General features: G+C 38.0%; 1 protein-coding gene across 2 annotated transcripts in view; it reads left to right on the forward strand.

Annotated features, from left to right (window-relative positions):
• Window positions 1-22,067, forward strand: part of LCLAT1 (lysocardiolipin acyltransferase 1) — a 156,627-nt gene that overhangs the window by 973 nt on the left and 133,587 nt on the right. The gene's annotated exons all lie outside the window — the stretch shown is intronic.

Genomic DNA, 22,067 nt, shown 5'->3' on the forward strand with positions numbered 1-22,067 from the left:
TTGAAGTTGTAAGTTATATGAGGGCAGGACTGTTTTACAATTTTGTCGTTATGTTCTTAGAGTCTAGAGCAGATTTTCTTGCTTATATTTGGTTGCATGGATTTCACATTTAGTTGGAAGCTTATAAACACTTTCGGATTAGTTGAATTGGATTCTGTAGGGGATGTATTCATTTTAAACCTGCCTCACCTGAAGTGCTTGTGCAAGAAAATTACACCCTTTTATGGCACTGGAATTAGAGTATTCGCCATTCACACAGTATACAACTTCACAAATACAAGGTGGAGGTTATGGGTACAGAAAACAGCTGTTGAGAAAAAAATCTGAGAGGATTAGTGGACTGCAAACTCAATGAGTCATCATTGCGATATTATAGTTTAATCTTGCATTAGAGTTTATGATTGCCATAGGAGAGACATGGTGTCTATAAGTAGGGAAGTGGTGGTTTCTTAGAGTGTTTGGTTTGGGGAAGGAGGGCAACCAGTATAGTACAAAGCTTCCGATTTTAGCTTGAGAAGAAAAGAAAGAGGAGTTAAGTGGAACATGATACTTAGATAACTATTTGAAGGACATCGAAGAGAGATTAGGTTTGGCATTCTAGACTTGGCAAGGAACTAAGGTCTGTGGGTTGAACTTGTAGGCAAATTTAGGCTTGATATCAGATTTAGACTTAAGGTCAGAAAGACTTTTCCAGCAGTTAGTATTATTAATAGACTGAAATACCTCAGGAGGTAGTGGATACCATTTTGCTGGAGGTGTTCATGCAAATATTACATGATTGATCAATTAGTAAGCATTTCATTAAGTGCTTGGCATGTATAATTCACTGCAGTAGGAATACAAAGACAAAAACCCCAAAAGATCACCAAAGTATATTGGATAGTGAATTATTGTTTAGGTATGAGTTGAACTAAATGAACTTTGAAATCTTGTTATTTAGTGATTTAATCTGTTGAAATGCATAGGTTACTTAAGAGCTGTCACTTATTGTGACATCAGATGAACCCTCTTGGGTAAGTTTTAAAAGACAGACACTGTTGATGAAGCTGTGAATTGGTCCAGTCATTCTGGAAGGCATTGGGAATTATGCTAAAAGTTTAAGTAAAATGTCCATACTTTTTGACTTGTTACTGATAGTAATACACTCCAAGGAAGTCAAAGACACAAAGAAAAGTCTTCCATTATAGCCAAGAAAAATAATTGTGGGCAGCTAGGTGGCGCAGTGAGTAAAAGTGCCAGCCCCTGAGTCTGGGAGGACCTGAGTTCAGTTCTGGCCTCAGACACTTAACACAAAAAAACTAGCCGTGTAACCTTGGGCAAGTTGCTTGATCCCAATTGCCCTTCAAAAGGCAAAAAGAAAAAAAATGGAAAAATAATTATATGAACACTTTTTTTTGAGCCTTTTAATGGTAGCAAAGAATTAGGGGAAAAGTTGTACAATAATTGAGGAATAGTTAAACCGTTTGTACATGAATATAATGGTATGTTCCTGGGCTAGAGAAAAGATATGTATAAAGAGGTTAATCAGTGGAATTAGGGTTAGATAGATAGTATAGAAGCAAATGAATCCAATAGTTTGGGGTTCAAAACCTCCAAGACTCCAGCTACTGTGATCCGGACTATTTTTTTTTTTTAAAGCAATTGGGGTTAAGTAACTTGCTCAAGGTTACACGGCCAGTTATTATTTCTGGGTATGGTGCTGAGTATCTGAGCCCAGATTTGATCCAGGTCATCCCGACACTGGAGTCGGTGCTCTTACTCGCTGAGCCACCTGGCCGCCCCAATTAGTTATTTTTATTTTTTTAAGCAATCAGGGTTAAGTAACTTGCTCAAGGTTACACGGCCAGGTGTTTCTGGGTGGGTGCTAAGTGTCTGAGCCCAGGATTTGATCTCCAGGTCTTCTCAACACTGGAGCAGGTGCTCTTACTCGCTGTGCTACCTGGCCGCCCCCATGATCCGGACTATTTGATAAAAACTATTCAGAAAATTGGACAACTGTCAGGCAGAAGTTAGGGTTGGGGAACCTTCGGTTTCTGGGCCACGTGACGCTTAGGTCTTCAAGTGTAACCCTTTGACTGAATCCAAACTTTACAGAACAAATCCCCTTAATAAAAGGATTTGTAGAGTAAAATTTGCTCTTGGCCCAGAGGCCACACCTAAGGACCTAGGTCTAAACTTCAGACCATTACCTCACACTGGATACCAAGATCAGTTCTAAATGGATATATGACCTACATATAAATTTAAGTATAATTTTCAGCCTCCCAGGATTTGAGCTTGCTGAGGTCCTCCTCCTTTCTTGGGAGTTGAGTCTCAGATCCTTCTCTGGAGATTGAAGTAACTACTGTGCAGAAATCCTGTTCCTTACATGACTGGTGACTGATGGAATCAAGGTCTGCATACTCCCCATTCCCTCCAGATCAGAGTGACAGACTTAACAGCTCTGTGAGGGAGCCAGTCTGCACTACTCATTTCCACTGTGCTATCCTGGCTGGTCCATGTATTCTGATTTTCAAAAGGGGAAGGAAAATAGAGTCTGCTTTCATATATCAGTGAATTTGACTTTGAGTTTGATACAATTCTAGATTCTAAAGGGATGGTTGGGGAACATTGAGCAAAGGAAATGGTAAGCAGTATAAGCCCCTTGATCCTATAGTAGCTGCAGAGCTTTATCAAGAACAAGTTATACCAGACTAACCTCATTTCTCTTTTAACAGGATTACTGAATTAATGTTATTGATTGATTGGGGAATTCCATAGACATAGCATATTCTCAATTTTAGTAAAGGATTTCATAATTTCTCATGCCATCCTCATGTTCAAGATAAAAAGATCTGGGCTAGAAGATACTATAAATAGGAAAATTCAAAAGCAGTTGTTTGACTGGTTATATAGAATAGTCATTAATGACTGCAGATCAACTTGGAAGGGAGTTTTCCAGGGGAGTGACCAGGGCTCTTTATTTTCCCCTCTGCTTTTATAATTTTTATCAATGGCTTAGTTGAAGGTTTACCTAGTATGATTGCCAGATTTACAAATGATACAATGTTAGGAGGGATAGGCAGTACATTGAACCACAGACATAGGATGTAAAAAGATCTTGATATATTAGAGTGATGAGCTGAATATAATATGATGACATTTTATAGTGATACAAGTAAAATCTTTGACTTATTTTTTAAAAATCATCTTTACAGGTATAGGATAGGGGAATTATGGTCAGGACAGGTAGGCAACAGTTTATTTGAAAAAAATATTTGAATGTTTTAGTAGAATACAAGTTCAGTATGAGTTAGCATTCTGACTTGGAAGCCAAAAAAAAAAACCAAAAAAAAAAAAAGCCAGTGTCATCTTAAGCTACATTGAAGAGCCTAATAGTTAGATTGAGAGATATATAGTCTGCCCTGGTCAGACTGAAGTATCTGTCATATTTGACATTTTAGGAAAAACACTGAAAAACTGGATTGTGTCCAGAGTGGAACTGGGATAGTGAATCAGACTGGAGATCAGGTCAGAGAAGAATTGGTTGAAGGATGATTAACTCAAAGAAATGAAGATTTACTAGGTGACCAAAAAAATCATCACTTTAGGGCTGGAAGGGATCTTCTAGATCCCCTCCTTCAACCAGTTCTCTTATGGTAATTGAAGAATTATCTAGTAGAAGGAGGATTAGAATTGATCTGTTTGACCCCCTATGGCAAGCTAGGAAAAGAATTGAGAAGTTGGAGAGACATAGATTTTGGCTTGATGAAAAGAGAACAACTACCTAAATATTGTGCACAAAGGGAATGTTCTGTTTCAGCTGATAACAGTTGAGGGAAGGTTTTTACAGCTTAGATTCTGCTGTACTCATCTATAAATGGAGACTTGTTGGTAGTTGTCACAACTGAGAATTCTACTTCAGTTATAAGTTTAATTAGATTCTTTCAGAAGTCCTTTCCAATTATTTTTTAAAAAATAATTTTATTTTATTGGCTTGTTTTTTCGTTTTTAACTTTCACTTATATAAGATTTTTGAGTTCTATATTTTCTCTCCCTCCCTCTGCTCTTACCTCTCCAAGACCGTGTGCAATCTGATATTGGCTATTACACGTATATTGGCTATTAAATGTATTTCCACATTAGTCATGTTGTAAAGAAGAATTAGAACAAAAGGGAAAAACCATGAGAAAGAATAAACAAAAAAAGAGAGAAAATGGTGTGCTTTGATCTGCATTCAGACTCCATGGTTCTTTTTTCTGAATGTTGATAGCATTTTCCATCATGAATCTTTTAGTCCTTCCCAGTTCTAAGGATTTGTGATTCTGTATAGTATGGTATTTGAAGTCATCATAATAGATGACTTCATCTAAAGTGTAGAGTTTGAAGTCAGATGGTTGAGCATTGAGCCTTGGTTTATACTCACATTTTTTTTGTTTGTTCAGTCTTTTTCAGTCATGTCCAGCTCATCTTGAACCCATTTGAGGTTTTCTTGGCAAAGATACTAGAGTGATTTGCCACTCGTTTTCCAGATGAAGAAACTGAGTCACACTCAATTAAGTGACTTGCCCAGGGTCAATAAAGATCTGAGACCTGATTTGAACTCAGGAAGATCAAGTCTTTCGTCTCCAAGCCTGGTGTTCTATCCACTGTGCCATACAGCTGACTACCCACGTTTAAAGTTTTAGGAATTAATCCAGTGGAGGAGAGAAAGCAGTGTAGTCTGTGGAAAACCAGTGGAAGAAAGGTTCATAGAGCTGTGATCAGTTCTCTGTTGAATACCACAGGGCCTTTGATGTCCTTTCTCTCTGGAGAATCCTCATGATGCATGGTGTGGTGTTGAATATTACAGAGAAGTCAAGAAAAGGAAGACTAGGGCTTTTGAATTTATTAAGTAGGAAGAGGTGACTGATTTTGTTGAAGAGACCAGTTTCAGTCCAGTGGTGGGGCAGAAGCCAGATTTTAGTGTATAAAGGGATTTTAGAAGTCATTTTACAGATGAAGAAAAAGGGTCAGAGAAGTTAAGTTAAATTGCCTAATGTCACATAGGTAATAAGTAACAAGTCTGGAATTTGAATCTCAGGTTCTTCGATTCCAAATCTATTTTTAGCTGTCATCAGGGCCCAGCTGATAGAATTATTATAGGATACACTTAGTAAAGAAAGTTCTGTTATCTTTGTAAAAAATGTGCATGTAGACAGTGTTCATATTCTTTCTTTGTCCTACTGTTTTTGCTATATATCACCTCAATTCCTTTCTAGTTGTTATATTTATCATACATCTTTATGATGCTATAATACCCATTTGGTTAACATGCTATTATTCTGCTGCTCTCCTATCATTGGGCGTATGGATTCTAGTTTTTTGCTATTAAAAGCTACAAGCAAAACGTCCATGAATGGCTTTATACACATTTCCTTTCCTTTCTTTGGTTATTTTTGTGATATAATCCTAGCAGAAGGCTTGTTGGGTCAGAGGGTCTGATCAGTTTAGTGACTTCTATTGTATATTGCCAGATAGTAAACTTTAGGAGATTACACCATCCTATAGTGACAATGCTTACAATCATTATTTTGCCACAATGCTGTCAAAATTTAATTTTTTTTATATTGTCAATTCAGCTGGTGTAATAAAGGCAATATGTGGTAGAATAATGCTTATGAAAGTATAGGCTGGTGAGATCCATTTTCCCACCCTCCCTCCTTCCCTTCCTTCCTTCTTTCCCTCCTTCTCTCCCTCCTTCGCTCCTTCCCTCCTTTGCTCCTTCCCTTCCTTCCTATAACAGGCATATTCCCAGAGTCCAGGGGATGGGAGTGAAAACAGTGGGAACAAATATCGAGTACAGTGGTAGTGAGGCACATATGGCCAAGAGTACTCACATCTGAAGCTGCAGGTCTTTGATGTTCTTTTTCTCTGGATAGTCCTCATGTTGCAGGAGTAGTATCCAAGATGGATGAATCTCTCTTCTGTTCAACTGGCCTGGCTTTTGCGCAGTGTTTCTGAGGGATCACCAGTTCAGCTAGGTTTGCTTCTCCCAGGGTTTGGTTCCTTGGCTGGATGATGCAGTTTGTTTCTGAGCTGGGTGGAGCAGCTCACTTGGTTGCTGCTCTGGATGCTCCCCAGGGCTCTGGCTGGACAGTGATTGCCAGGATGGGCCAGGTAGGTAGCTTGAATGCTGGGTTTTTCCCAGGGTGTAGTGTCTTCTCTGGCCACCTGGACTTTCCCTTCTAATAGTGACTTTGAATTTTTCCTACCTTCAGTTACTGTCTTTGCTGGGGGTATTGCACTCTTTTTAAAGAGGAGTGTTACAGAGATCTTTCTACTAAGGCAACAACCCTTAACTTCGGATCAGCAGAAGCTTCTTCCTTTGAATTTTGTTTGTCACTTGTAGGTAGGACATGGGAGAAGTCTTGCTATTTCTATTTGACCTGTTCTCTTTATTTTTAAGTTTGCATTCTTTTATAGTTCCACTTCATTAACTTTTTTTTCTTCCTTAAGCTCAGTAGAGTGGTAGTATGTACTGCTACATTTATAGACTTAACTAAATATCTTTATAGTCGTTCAGTTCCTTCTAATCCACAGACCATTTGATTCTGTATGAAGTTTATGGGCCATAAATGTATTTGCCTGGAATCTTGAAAACTGAAAGGACAAGGCTGAAAGGGAAAGGAGGGGAGGGAAGCAAATGGGCAAAAAAAGTGAGGCAACCTTTTAGAAGTAATGTGTCCATAGTCCCATATTTGGGGTAAGAAAGCATCCAGAAGAAGGTATTTGGGATGATGAAGAAAGAGCCTTGAGCACATGGCATATGAGGATCATTTGAAGGAACTGGGAATGTTTAACTTCGATAAAACTAAGGGGAGACTTGATAGATGTCTTAAATTTCTATGATACTTTAAAGTTTGCAAAGTGCTTTACAAATATTACCTCATTTGATCCTCACAACAAACCTGTAGAATTAGTACCACTATTGTTCCCGTTTTACAAATGAGGAAACTGAACTTGAGAGGATAAGGAATTTGCTTAGTCTCTATTTTGAGGGCCAATCTGGCATTATCAACTTCTGTTAGATATTTCAGACTGTCTGTACTTTACATACTTCAGACTCAACCCATCCATAAGAGAATTTGTTATCTTCTACCTTAAGTCTGCCCTACTTCTGCATCTCCCTATTTCTTTTGAAGGCACCATCATCTTTTCAGTCACCTAGATTTGCAATTTCAGAGTCATTGTTGAGTCCTCTTTCTCCTCCTTCAGTATTTCCATTGTCATGTTGATGAGGGATAGCTCCCTCTGGGTTCAGCAGGAACTCTGATCTTATCTAAGACCAGAAAACCTACAATAGTGCCTGGAAAGAATTCAAGGTCTCAGGCTTAATTGGAGTGAGAGTTGTAGAAGTTTATTGTTACTCTTCTATAAGAAGTGGGCAAGAGGCCTTTAGGGGACCTGCGAGTGAGAGGGGTACATGCTTTTACTTTTAAAGGGTAGGGCTGTCATTGTCAGGGCTGACTGGACTGAAGGGACCTCAGTGCATAAATAAAGGTTAGAGCTGACTGATAGTAATTTGTGACTTTAGTGCATAGATAGTTTAGATGAGATTTGGGTCAGTGGGCCAGACCAGAGGAGACAAGAAGAGATTAAGTAAGAACAAAGGAGTCCCAAGGTGTTGCCTAGGCCAAGTGCAGATAGGGGGAAGGGGCAGAACCTGAGGCTGGGAAAGGGATTTCACAGATTACAATTTTACAATACAAATTGCAGTTACAACTGCACAGACTGGTTTTACAAATTGGTTCCACAAATTGACCTAGAACCCAGGTACCCCATCACTTTCAGCATATATTTATTTATAAATTTTCATCCTCTTTGACCTTAATTCTGACATAGTCAAGCCCTCCTATCTTCTGGATCTCCCCTTTCTTGGCTTTTATAACATTACTTGAATTAGGAGAAAGCAGTGTTAGAGAAGTGCAAAAAGGGGAGGATTTAGAAGGTAGGCGGGCTTGACTATGTCAGAAGCCCATTAAGGTCAAAGAGGATGAACGTTTTAAAATGAATGTATGCTGAAAGGAATTTAATAAAAGGACATCAAATTCAATAGGTGAGAAGTCACTGCCTAATTCTTTTCCTACCTGTCTGATGAGGGCAGCTAGGTGGCCCAGTGGATAGAGTGCCAGCCATGAAGACTTATCTTCCTGAATTAAAATCTGTCTTCACACTTACCAGCTATGTGACCCTGGGCAAATCTCTGTTTGCCTCAGTTCCTCATCTGTAAAATGAGCTGGAGAAGGAAATGGCAAACCACTCCAGTATCTTTGCTAAGAAAACCCCAAATGGCATCACAAATCACCAGACACAGTTGAAATGTTTTGAACAACAAAAACTTGTCTGAGGTCTCAGTTTTCTTGGCTGGATTATCTGTCTTATACCCTCTAAGTATAGGCATACTTGGCCTCTTTTCTTCCTCTTAGTGATTCCATTAGGTTTCATGGCTTCAGTTAACATTCTGCAGATGATTACCAAATCTTTATATTACTCTTAAATGCTCTTGTGAATGAACTCCAGTACCATATCTTCAGCTGCTTATTGAGGGCACAGCTATACTCTCTGTTATTTTTGTTTCTAACCTTGCAATCATTTTTACTTCTTTTCTTTCCTTACTTTCCAGTCATTTGTCAAGTCTTGTTGATGCCTCATCCTCCTCTGACATCTATTCTCTTCTCTCCATTTATATCATCTTTACTGTAACGCATATCTATAGTCATTAAACATTTATTAAGTGCTTATTATGTTCCAGGTTCTGTGCTAAGTGCCAGGGATACAAATAAAAGAAGGGCAATCCCTGCCTTCAAGGAGTTTAAAATCTAATAGAGAAAGACAAAACACAAAAGGTTTTGGGGTAGGGAGTGGTGGTGAAGGTACTCAACCCAGATACATGTGGTAAACTGAGAAGTCCCAAAGTAGTTGTGGTTGTGTTTTGTCCATTTTCAAAGAGTACCACGATATCAAAAAGATGATGCTCTGACTTGCAAACAAATTGGATTTAAGTGAGGGAGTCCTGTGCAAAGTCACCAGCCTTACTTTCTTCTCCAGAGCCATCTGGTTCCAGTGAGCAGATATAGATCAGGACCACTGGAGGAGACTCAGGATACAATGGGACACCTTGGCCTTTTTAAGCTAAGGGAGTGATTAGGACTGATTAAGAAGTGGACCAAAGGATGGCTCCTTTAATAAAAAAAAAAAAAAGAAATCAAACTGGGAGGGAATATCCTCAGGATTTCTCACCTAAAGAGAAACAATTACTATTTATATTCACTCTAAGCCTTGGTGGGGTGGGGGTGGGAGGCAAAAAATTACCATTAAGTGCAGCTTTGGCTAGCGCCTATTGACCAATTCATTAGAGCCATAGTGAATTCGGTTTGAGGCATGGTCTTTAAACTCCAAGATATCAAGGCAGGTTTCAGCCATCAAAATTTACACCTCTTTGGTTAGAGCATCCTCAGGTGAGGGCCTGATATCCCAAGTGCAGAGAGGAGAGGAAAGGAGAAAGTCGTGCAGCAAGGTGAGAAATGGGGAGCTGTCTGAACTGAGCTCTCTTCTTAAATGGAGCTTTGACATTTTGACATTGCCCCACCCTCTAAACTGAGAAGCAGGTTGGAATGGAGTGGAATCCCATAGCTAATGTGATCTTACTGGGCTGTTAGGATAGTGACATAACAGGTCTGCCTATTTTCAGTTTCTCCCATCTCTACTCAACAATTGCCCACAAATTTTTGCTGTGGCACTGGTCTATCCACATCCCCTGCTGTCTCCTGCTTTAGTGGCTCTCTGTTGTCTTTAGCATAAAGTAGAAATTCTCCTACTTAGTTTTTAAGGTCCACCTCAGTTGGGCTCTAACCTACCTTTACTCCTTTATTCTCTATTACTTCGCTTCATAATTCTGTTCCAACCCAGCTGGGTTTATGTTCCGGACTGGGGGATGGGAGTTGGAAGTGAAAAGTAAGGAGGAAATAGGAGAACAGGTCAGGAGTACCAGCCTCAGGACCAAAAGCAGGTATATAGAAGAATTGGGAAGGGCTCTGGAAAAGGAATATGAAAATGTGGAAGGAGAGCATCTAAAAATAATCAGTTCTACCTCCATATGTGTTCCAGTGATTCCAAGGGATAACCTTTATTGTGAGATATTTTTGCCAGCTATGAGAGCTCTTAAATAAGGCTCCTTGTTTGTTATTTCCCCCCTGATTGCTTCCCAGTTTTTAAATGAGTGGTGGCAGTTGATGGAAAAGCAGGAAGGCCCAGGTCTAGGATCCTTGTTATGGTGCCTTTGCTCGAGGCTACTGGAACTTTAAACTACTATTTTGATGAGAGGTGGAAAAGTACCAGATCCTCCACTGGGTAGTGTATATTTGGAAAATCTCAGCTTTTTTTTTTTTTCACAGAGACATCGGTCAATTTAATAAACAATTATTAATGGACTATTGTATAGAGAGCACTGTTTGTTGGTGTTAGACATAATGATTAGATTCCAACCTACTATATTTAAATTACATAGCAGGAACAATTATGACTTAAATGAGCGTTATAGATTGACTCAGAAACCTAACTGCCAATTTAGAACTATTTTTATGGGAAAATATTTTCTTAGTTTGAAATAAAAGGATTTCACATGAACTTTTGGAACACAACCTGTTCATTAATTTGTAAGTGAATATTTTTAAAAATCCACTTTTAACTACTAGTTCTATCATATCATGGGTAGTAGACTGCAAAGCTTTTATGTGTCATTTGGGAACCAGACTTTTAAATAAATTCTAATTTGGGAAACATCTAAGGTAAATATAGCATGTGTATATATGTGTGTGTATTGTGGATATATGTGTATGTGTGTAGATATATATTTATAATGAACCTTCAAAAAAATTAATAGATCTTGAAATGTTCCTACTCTAAATATGATATGGTTTCAGCAGTAAAATAGACTGAAACTTGTGGTATGAAAGATCTGGAACCTGATAAACAAACGATTGTGTTAGGACTTCAGGTGGACATGCTGCAATTTGAATTGATTTCAGGTTGAGTGAACATTAGGAGCTGGGAAACCTGCTATTGAACATTTGTAGGACCTTGAACAAATTGATATACTTCTTTGGTTCTCAGTTTCCTCATTCCAGCTAGGTGGCATAGTAGAGAGAGATCTAGGCCTGTAGTCAGGAAGACTTTGGACAAATCACTTAACCTCTTTTTGTCTCAGTTTCCTCAGCTGTAAAATGGGAAAAATAATAGCACCTACCTTGCAGGGTTACTGTGAGGATCAAATGACATAATATTTGTAAAGTGCCTGGAATATAGTAGGTGCGCTATGTAAATGCTAATTTTTCTTATTTAGTTTTGTTCTGTTCCTTCTCCCTTGTTTCTCCTCCCTCCTTTAGGAGTGCCAGGACCTGGGATAAATTCACTTGGGATCTGGAGGAAAGGTAGTTCCAGGACACAGGGCAGTGTCAGGAGGATGATCTTGGGACATAAAGCTCTTTGGAGGACAGAGACAGAGCTACCCCTTTGTGATCAGGAAAACTGTGATGGGCCTCCATTGTGAAAGACATAATAATATGGGTCCCCTGGATAGTTTGCCCTAGATCAGTGTAGTTGGGATGGTGTAATGGGAATGTAAATTTTAAAGATCTTCCCTGCCCCTAGGCTAAAGTGCACCTGGAGCCTGAGGTGGGAGGCTTGTTTTTCAGTAGATACTTCTTGATTGGCCAGTGGGTCCAGAAGGTTGTTACATTCTCTGAGCCAGGAGAAGGCTATATAAGCCCTGATGTGTAGCTTTGTTTTGGGGGCTCACTTTGAGAAGTGTTCTGTGATTTGATCTGGATTCTGGGAAGCCGTCGTTGAGAGACCCCCTCGGCTTTGAAAAACCCAGATGTTGATTTGGTATGGATGTAATGGTTGGACAGTTTTGGAAATCTGTCTACTTGATCTGTTTCTCTGTCTTGATAATTCTGTCTATATATTCTGAAGTTTGGGGTGCTGACCTTTCCCCCCCCCCCCCAACTAGGTAAATGATACATATTTGACTGATTAAAGTTAAGCTTGTTAACCCATTTTGAGTTGCTTTCCTTTAACAAAGCAGATCTAAGAACCTGTGTTGGCAGACACCCTGGGGATGCTGGGGTGCTTGCTGCTACAGGTGGGAGGGAGAAGCCCTTCTCCTCGGGAGCCTGGGCCTTATTACCATAGCTTGGCTCAATATTGACCTCATTCCCATCAACCCTCCTGGCAGGCCCAGAGAGAAGTATGCAATTGAGATTCCAGGGGTAATTCCTGAGGAAGGATTAGTAGGAGTGATGGCTTTCTATAGGGAGTATGGAGCCAGCTAGAGATCAGCCAGGAGACAAAATCATGCCCTCATACTTAATGTTGGTGCCTAGGACACCTAGAGTTTCAAGTGCTAACATTTTATGATTCTGAGATTGTCAAAGTAGTTGTTAGGAAAACCTCTTTGAAAATGAAAAAAGTTCAGGGTGTTAAAAGTAGTAATTTCTCCAAACCTAGAATTCAGACATCCCTCCATGGCTCTTTGGCATTCTTCCTCTTGGATCTGGGAAGTCTCTATCTTGATAGATGTTATTGTTTTACCAGACTGAGTCACTAAACTAGATTCTTTGCATTCTGAAGGGTGCTAAAAATTATCTGTGATATATAGAGACAGTCCTTTTCTTCTCCTTTTTGTTAGCTTTCAGTTTGTTTAGCCTTCTTTAAGGTACTTTTTGGATACCATTTGCTATTGTACTTTGGAGAATGGTGGCTGGATAGTTTTTTGTCATTATGAAATCTGAAATTGATATGCCAAAACTGGGGCACCCTAAGAAACTTCAGTGGTTATCCTGAGAGTGGCAACATCATTGTCTGTTCCAGCCATTCCTGCTTAGTTACAATTAGATGTTTTTTCCTCTAACCCCAACATATCCTGCCCATTAAGGATACTAAGTGCTTTCTTCTCATTTTGAGGACAGAATGGAATTCCTTCTCAACTTACCCTTACAATCCACACTTACCCACCCCCCTCCCCCCAAACCCCCCAAATAATTGTTGATGACATTTAAGTACTTTATTCCCGGAGTAAAACTTGTTTTCATGAACACTCCGCTTGTACTGTGTATCTAAAGTGTCTTAGTAGGAACTAAAATAAAGCTAATTAGTCTCTGAAGCACTTCCAGTAAAAATATGTGTTCCTTGAGGGCAAGCACTGTTTTTCATTTTTGTCTTTGTAAATAACTTAGTATTGTGCATATAGTAAGTGTTTAATAAATGCTTATAGGACTGAATTGGTTTTAATTCTGGACTCCTATTAACTACCTGTGGGAATAGCCATATGGCAAGTCATTTATCCTTTTCTGGATACCAGTTTGTTCTTATTCTTTTAGATGAGACAAAAATCTATTTTACCTCTAAGTCCTAGAACCATAATCATTGATGCTAAATGTGATGCTTTCACTGAAAAGTTGATTTCTTTTGGCCCAGGCTTTTGAATTCTTTGGTTGAGGGGTGCCCTCAAAAAGAGGATACATCTTCCACTAGTGCAGGGGGCACCAAGAGGTTATCTGCCAAGGGATACACAGCCACTGTGTATCTGAGGCAAGATTGGAATCCCAGTCTTCTTGCTAAGAAAGTTGACTAGATATCCATTCCAGGGGTGGGGAACCTGTGGCCTCAAGGCCATATGTGTGACCCTCTAGGTCCTCAAGGATGGCCCTTTGACTGAATTCAAACTTCACAGAACATGTCCCCTTAATAAAAGGATTTGTTCAATAGAACCCGGACTCAGTCAGAAAGCTCCCAAGGTACTAGAAGGATACATGTGGAGAACACAAGTTCCCCTCCCCTGCATTACACCATATTGACTCTCTGAAAGGTGACATTTATTAGAATCTATGACATGGAGGTTATGTGTCTGGATTTCTCTGATCTATTAATCTAATCTATCTGTCTAATCTAGCTTTGTCCGTGTCTATGTTTGTCTAATCTAGCTATCTGTCTTATAGTTTCTTTGCTGAAAATTGGAGCTAGTTAAGGTCCAGGGCCCAGGATCAAGTCACTTGAATAGAGTTACAGAGTTGGGTAAAGAAGACAAGTTCAAATCCTGCCCTACTAGACCTTATTAGTTGTGTGACCATGAGCAAGTCACTTTCCCTCTCCCAGCCTGAAGTTTTTTTTTTAATCTTTACTAAAATGAAGATAATAAGGCATATTTCACAAGGCTATTGTAAGGATCACTACCTTCTATAGTGTTTGTTTATCCAGGTGTCTCCCTTCCCTGCCTTTCCTCCCTGCTAGTTCTCTTTCTTCAAATCCTTTAAAATCTGACTGAGGTTTAATCTTCTTCTGTTCTGTTTCCCCCTGACCACTTTAGCTCACATTGATATCTTCCCTGAATTTTTTTGGATACTCATTCCATACAAAACAAATTAACGCTTGTGTACTTTTTTGATTTATCTTTTTAATTTCTATTTTATTTTCATAGCAAAGACTTTACGAAGTTCATTGAAGATAAGGTTTAGTTAATTGAGGCTAACAGGAAATCTTTTTAAGGGTGATCTTTGTAGGCATTAAATAAATACTTACTTGATAATATTCTGTGTAAGCCAGTTTCTTTAAGTTTTTTCTGTATTCTGTACTCTCATTGCTTTATTCCAGGCCCCTTGGCCCAAAATTCCTTTTAACCAAGCAAATTTGTTCAGCATTCTTTTTCATAGTTCACTTCATTAAGGACATTCAAAAGAATGTGTCACAAGTTCTGAAGGCATTTCTGAAATTGGAGTTCTTACAGTACTTATTTTCAGAAATGGACATATTATTAGTATACATTAACAGGGTGACTGCTTTGAAGGATCTAACATGTTTGGATTTTTAAAGTTCTGGCATGTTTTTTAAAAACAAATTTTAGCCCAATTTTGCTTTGTGATCCAGTTTTGGGATTATGATTTTAGATATTTTTTTCCTTGGCTTTAACACGGATAATAAAAATGTACACTATATTATCTTTTTAAAATTAAATGATTTTACTAGCTGTGTGACTTCGGGCAAGTCACTTAACCCCAATTGCCCTCCAAAAAGCAAAAAAAAAAAAACCCCCAGCAAAAAAAGGCTAAAAATTAAATGATTTGGGGGCACCTAGGTGGGCCAGTGGATAGAGCAGTGGCCCTGGAGTCAGGAGGACCTGAGTTCAAATGTGGCCTCAAATACTTACTAGCTGTTTGGCCCTGGACAAGTCACTTAACCCCGATTGCCTCCCCCTTCAGAAAAAAATTAAATGGTTTGTTATAAAACTAATGTTAAAATACTAGTGCAGCCAGTTAGATTACTGCAGCTATTTAGATTTAAATAAATGTATTTTGAAAAACTATCTTAACTTTTCAATACTCAAGTTTCCATCAGGATTCTTTGACCATTCCTTCTCATTCACTTTTCCACTAGTCAGACTGTACATTCTGTTCTTCTGGTTCTCCCTATCCCTAATTACCCTCAGAATTGTTTTGCCTCCTGCACAGTCTTACTGTCTGGTTCAGCGACTCTTCCTGTCTTTGTTTTCTCTGTTTCATTTCTTCTTCCTCATGTAGTACATCAGGGTCTGTGATGTTAGATTTCAAATGTGATGGCTTCACTGTTATTGATGTAGAAAAGAGCTTGTTGTAGAAATTTGGGCTGCCCTTTTCCTATCTTTTATTTGTTATCCTTCTAGTTTAATCTTTAAATGCTCTGGGAATTGTCTGGTTTAAATGGATCTCTTGCCAAGCTTTCTATAAATGATTTTGCCCCTTCACCATTTCTCAATATTTTCTGAGGCAGTATTGCTTTTAATTTTCCTCATTCTCTGTAAATTTTTGTAAATGAGTTTATATTCTAAACAGTGTTGACTTTGGCAGGCTTATCAAGTGTTTGATGGTTCATAAAGCTTCTGGCTTCTTTTGGTCTCCTTGTTGAATGAACGAAGGATATTTAATTTCTTATTATGTGTCAAGTACTCTGCCTCAAGTACAAATACTGAAGTGAGATGATCTGATCTCAAGGAGTTTAAATTCTAATGGAAGAGGCAGTATATATGGAGGAGTGGTGGCCAGGAAGGAGTTTGGTGACTTCGTGGACTAAAACTCCTTTTAGGCCACCACTCCTCCATATGTACCATGCTTGTGGTTTTATTTTATTTTTTTTTCACTATAATTTTAAGCAGAGGATTCTTTAAGCCTTACTAATTAAATTCTCTAAACATTAGCAGACTGCTATGTGGTATAAGTGGTTTTTGATAATAATTCCACTTAAGTCAATCTGGTCTTTCAGAAATGAATACTTGAACATTTTCCACAAAGAGTATTGTGATAGCAGCTATCTACCACCAATGGAAAACATTAACTTCAGAAATTATCAGCAGATGTTTTCCATTTGTGGCTTGCTTCTTCTGGTTTAATCCCCTCTTAGTTGAATAAGTTCAAACTAACTAGAAAGATTCAAGGTTAATATTTATAAGAGTATTTGAAACTCATTTAAGCAATGTACTAGTGAGTGAGCCATCTTTTTTCCAATAAAGGGAATCTACACTATTTTTCTTCAACTTTATTTCATTTTTAAATTTACCTTATGTCTTTCCAATTCTTGAAGGAAAAATGGGTCATGGGGTAGGGAAAGTAAATTAGAAGTAGAGTATTTTAAATATTTAAATGATACCTTCACCACTATAGAAATGTGACATTTTAATAGACTCATTTAGGTTATATATTTGTCACGGTGACTTTTGCTTATTGTTTATTTGTTGTTCAACTGTTTCAGTCATGTACGACTATTTGTGACCCATTTGTTGTTGTTGTTTGGCAAAGATACTGGAGTGGTTTTGCCATTTCCTTCTCCAGCTCATTTTACAAAGGAGGAATCTGAGGCAAACTGTGTTAAGTGATTTGCCCAGGGTCACACAGTTAGTAAGTGTCTGAGGCAGGATTTGAACTTGGGTCTTTCTGATGCTTTATCCACTGTGCCATTTAGCTTATTGTTTACTATTTTAAGAAAAATATACATTTTTCTTTAGGTGATAACGAATTTCTATTTCTCAAAATGCAATTTCTCAAAAACTATATTTTAATTACTTTGGGTTTAAAAATATATTTCCCCCCAATCTATATAGGCAGTAAAGAGGAAAAGTAATACATGTTGCTATTGTATGATGAGAAGGAAGAATATCATGTTTAAAACTAGTTTTTATGGATATCTTTTGTTTTTTTACATCACTATAGTTATCCCCGGTATCCTTCCCATCCTCTTTCCAGAGAGCCACCCCCCATAGTTCTTTTTAAAAATAACAACAAAAAAAGAAAGAGAAAAAATCAGCACAACTGATGAGTATTAGAAGGTAGTCTTTTAGAGTAGTCTGATGGTTTTTATAAAGAAAATTTTTATTTCATTGTAAGGTTGTTTTGGAGCCTCTTAACAGCAAGATATTAGGTTTTAAAGTTTTAATTGCCATTTTGGTATTAGAAATATGGAAGAGTTCTGTGCTCTTCAGAACTCCCTCCACTAACAGATCACAATTTGGCAGTGATTTAGTAGTTATGAAATCCTAGGGAACTGCCTGAAGCACATTGAGGTTATGTGACTTGCTGGGGGTCTGGTTGTGAGTTAGAAGTGGAATTTGAATCTTAAGTCTTACTAACTCCCAGCTTAGTATTCTGCCCTCTTTGTCATACTGCCTCAACATTATAGGTATATTATAATTTAAAAAGTAAGATAATCATGACAAAAATAAAATATTTCATAGGTTAATAGATTTAGATTCTGATGGCTTTGAGGGCCCCAAAGCTTAATGACTTGTTTAGGATTACACAGGTGGGAAGTGACAAAAGGCAGGATTTGAACCATGGTCCTTTGGCTTCACGGCCATTGCCTTTTGCCTGTTCAAGGCTACCTTATCCTTTCCATGATTTTATTTCATCCTAAATACTCAAATACTCTTGTATGAAAGAACATTATGTTTAGCAGTAGTTTAAGAAATAGCTCTTATTTTTTATGGTCTTCATTTCTGAATATATCCTTCTCTTTTTCCCTATCCAGAGCCATCCCTTTTAACAGAGAATAAAAACTAAAGGAAAAAAGGCAGATGTGCAAATCTAACCTGCACTTCAATTTAATCTGACAGTAAATTTAGTGTTCTATACCAAGAGGCTTTACAATGAAGAAAGAGCTCTTTTAATTTCATTTTTCATTATTACTCCATCTCTGTTATAATAGTACATATTGCTTTCCTGGTTTCACCTATTTTACTTTATATCAGTGTTCATATAAGTTTTTTCATGGTTCCCTGTAGTCTTCATATTTGTGGTTTCTTATGGCTCAGTCATATTCAATTATAATCATGTACCACAATTTCTTTAGAGATTCCTCAATCTATGAACATTCATTTTGTTTCCAGCTCTTTGCTAGTACAAAAAGCCTAGTTAGTAGTAGTTTTCTGAGCCAGTCTGGGTCATAGCATTTGTGAGTAACATAGACCATCTACCTGTTCCAGTCTCCTCATTTTACAGATGAAGAAACTAAGGCCTACATAGATGAGATAACTTTACTTAGCATCGAACATTCTGTAGATATTTTCTGTTTAAGAAATAACTTTTAGAAGTAATAGTAGTGCTGTGGTAAGTGTGTTGATTTATTAAAACCATAAATATCAGTCTAACAATATAATGAAATAAAATTATATTCTTGCACTTAGAATGTTATACAGTAAATCAGATTTGGGGGAGAGCATGTGTCCCATGTGTCAAAATTCTCTTTGAGGTCTTTTTTTTCTCACCTATTTAAATAATCTTATTTCTTTTCCTAAGTCTTTTCTTTAAAGCCTTAATTTTCCAAGTTCTTGTACGACTTGCATTTATTTAAAAGTTCCTAAGTTATAAGGATCCAAAATTTGGAAATAGTATTCTAATGAAATCCAATAAGAGGTGTTATGCAATAAAGTTTTATTATTATGAGCTGTGAATCTTATATAAATTAAGGAAGCTTTATTTGTAGTCAGGGAAATTCACCAACATCAGTGATGTAATTCCGTTGCCCCAGTATTTCCTTAATGTTTTTCTCTTCCTGTTTAAAATACGAGAAATGAGACACAGAATGATGGATAGAATAGCTGTGAGTTAAGAATATCTGTTTTCACATCTTGCTTCTAAAATATATTGACTCTATGACCGTAGACACTTAACCTCTCAGTGTTCCAAGCAGCTCTCTGTAACACTAAGGTATAAAGAAATTGCTGACCTATATCAGTGGAAGGAGATTTTATAGGTCATTTATAGCATGAGTGATCGCATCTGTAATTTTCGTTGGTTTTAGGTGCCCATCTACTTGTTTGTACAGCATCCTGCTGCCATGTCTGTAAACATTTTATCTTATTTTAGTTTTTATTATTTTGTGTTATGTTTTTTTTTTTAGTTTTTAAGTATATTTTTAATAATTTGTGATTCTTCATGTATAAAATGATGTGGTTTTGGACTAAATGGCCTCTGAGATCCCTGCCAACTGTGCATCTAAGTGAATATCATTGTAGCTATTTTCCTGCATTTTCAAATGAATCTCTAGGATATTGCCCTTATACTGTACAGAGTTGATGATGATAAAAGTACATAAGCTGAAATTCAAATTCATGCTCCATTTTTAATTTGATGTGAGAAGTTTGTGAAAATATACTAATTTTTTTTTATTTTTTATTTTTTTAAGCAATCAGGGTTAAGTAACTTGCTCAAGGTTACACGGCCAGTTATTTCTGGGTGTGGTACTGAGTTGAGTGTCTGAGCCCAGGATTCGATCTCCAGGTCGATCCCAACACTGGAGCCTGTGCTCTTCTTACTCGATGAGCCACCTGGCCGCCCCTAAGCAATTGGGGTTAAGTAACTTGCTCAAGGTTACAGGGCCAGGTGTTTCTGGGTGGGTGCTAAGTGTCTGAGCCTGGGATTCAATCTCCAGGTCTTCTCAACACTGGAGCCGGTGCTCTTACTCGCTGTGCTACCTGGCCCCCCCGAAAATATACTATTGATTTGTCCACACAGTTCAAGTGCCATGAGACAAATCGTCAGCAAACACAACTGTACCAGTACCACACTTGTGGTGAAAACAGTATGGAATAAATATCAATATTAGTCATTGATCCCACAGGATTATATATTTAGAGCTGGAAGAGATTTTTAAATTCACCTAGTTTAGCCTGTTTATTTTATGATTAAGTATCTTGGTCAAGGTCACAAAGATAGTTATGACAGAATTAAGATTTTTGAACCCAGATCCTCTGATGTCAAATCTAGTTCTGTTAAACATATCACTGTGCTGCTCAGGTTTATAAGAAATCTTCCTAGGGACCTAGAGCAGGAAGAAACTTTCTAATCCAAGACTACCTAATCCAATCCTCAAAACTTCCCCTCTTCCCAACTTTCCTATTACTGTCTGAGTCATCAACCACTGTCTTCCCAGTCATCTAGACTCAAAACCTCAGTGGCAGGCCTCAACTCTCCACTTGCTTTTACCGAATATAGTCAAACTGTTGCACAGCCTTGTCATTTTTACCTTCCAATGTCTCATGTATCTTCTTTTGAGTTACACAGTTACTCTTTTATAGGACTTTGCTGCCTTTCTCCAGTTGGTCTTCTAATTGACCTCACTAATCTCTCCTAATTCCAAACATTCCTTTACTCAACTGCCCAAGTGTTTTTCCTAAAGTGCAGAAATGAGCATGTCACACCCTTAATAAATTCTCCAGTATTAACCCCAGGACCAAATATAAAGTTATCTGTTTGGCATGTAAAGCCCATCACAATCTGTCTCTTTCATATGTGTCAACAGGGATTCACAACTTCATAAAACTTATGTGAAAACAAGCAAGCTTGTTACAAGAGAAATGAGGGAGTATGTAGAAGCCAAAGAGTTCACAATCCATACAGAAGTTTGTATATTTATGATAAGGGTGTGGCATGGGGAGCGGGGAAGATGCGGTTAGGGCAGGCAGGAAAAGGACAAAACCCCCCCTGAAGGGGAGGAGCAAGACCACAACAAAAGCCACATTCCTTTCCCTTGGGAAAGTTAGTTAGGCTATGAAGCTTGGATGATCTGCTTCTCAATAAGGGTCCCAGATGCACAGTTTCTAAGCCTAAGCTGACTGGCACCTGTCTTGGCTTCCAAGGACACTTCCCAGGAATCCAGTTTGGGATACAAACAACCGATTATTTCAACTGGTGGGAAGGTGGGTGCTTCATCCTTGATGCATTCAGGGCCTCCTGCATACTCTGGCTCCAGTGTTTCTGGAAAATATGGCCACTCAAAAAGACAAGTTCAGGGGCCCCTTAACATTCTTTAACATTTGTTACCAGTCTTTTTCACATTTTCCTCATACTCTGTGATACTTCTACTTTGGTCTCCTCTCTCTTCTTCACATGATCCCATCTCCCATCTCTCTGCATTCTGATTCTTGGCTTCCTTGTCTTCCTTATCTTGAATCTCACCTTCTGTAGGAGGTCTTTTCTCCCTCCGTGTTCCTTTACAAGTTTCTTCCCTTGGTTTATACTGTAATATGTCTGGTATGTATGTAATTACTTATATGTTGTCTCCCTTGATTAGAATATAAGTTCTTCTCACTATTTGACAAAAACTGCTGGGAAAACTGGAATATAGTATGGCAGAAACTGGGCATAGACCATTATCCAACATCATATACCAAAATCAGGTCTAAATGGGTGCATGATCTAGGTATAAATGTTGATAATGTAAGTAGTCTCGGAAAACAAGGAATAGTTTACCTGTCAGATTTGTGGAGAGGGAAAGACTTTATGACTAAACAAGAATTAGAGAGCATTATAAAATGCAAAATGGATAATTTTGATTACATTAAATTGAAAAACTTCTGTACAAACAAAGCCAATGTAACCAAGATTAAGAGGGAGGTGGGAAATTGGGAAAGAATTTTTACAACTTATGTCTCTGATAAAGGACTCATTTCTAAAATATACAGAGAATTGAGTCAAATCTATAAGAATGCAAGTCATTCCCCAATTGATAAATGGTCAAAGGATATG

The sequence above is a fragment of the Petaurus breviceps genome, unplaced genomic scaffold (genome assembly GCF_028583685.1).
Source record: "Petaurus breviceps papuanus isolate PSGF00001 unplaced genomic scaffold, PetGlider_PUasm1.0 90845, whole genome shotgun sequence".
NCBI classification, from domain to species: domain Eukaryota; kingdom Metazoa; phylum Chordata; class Mammalia; order Diprotodontia; family Petauridae; genus Petaurus; species Petaurus breviceps.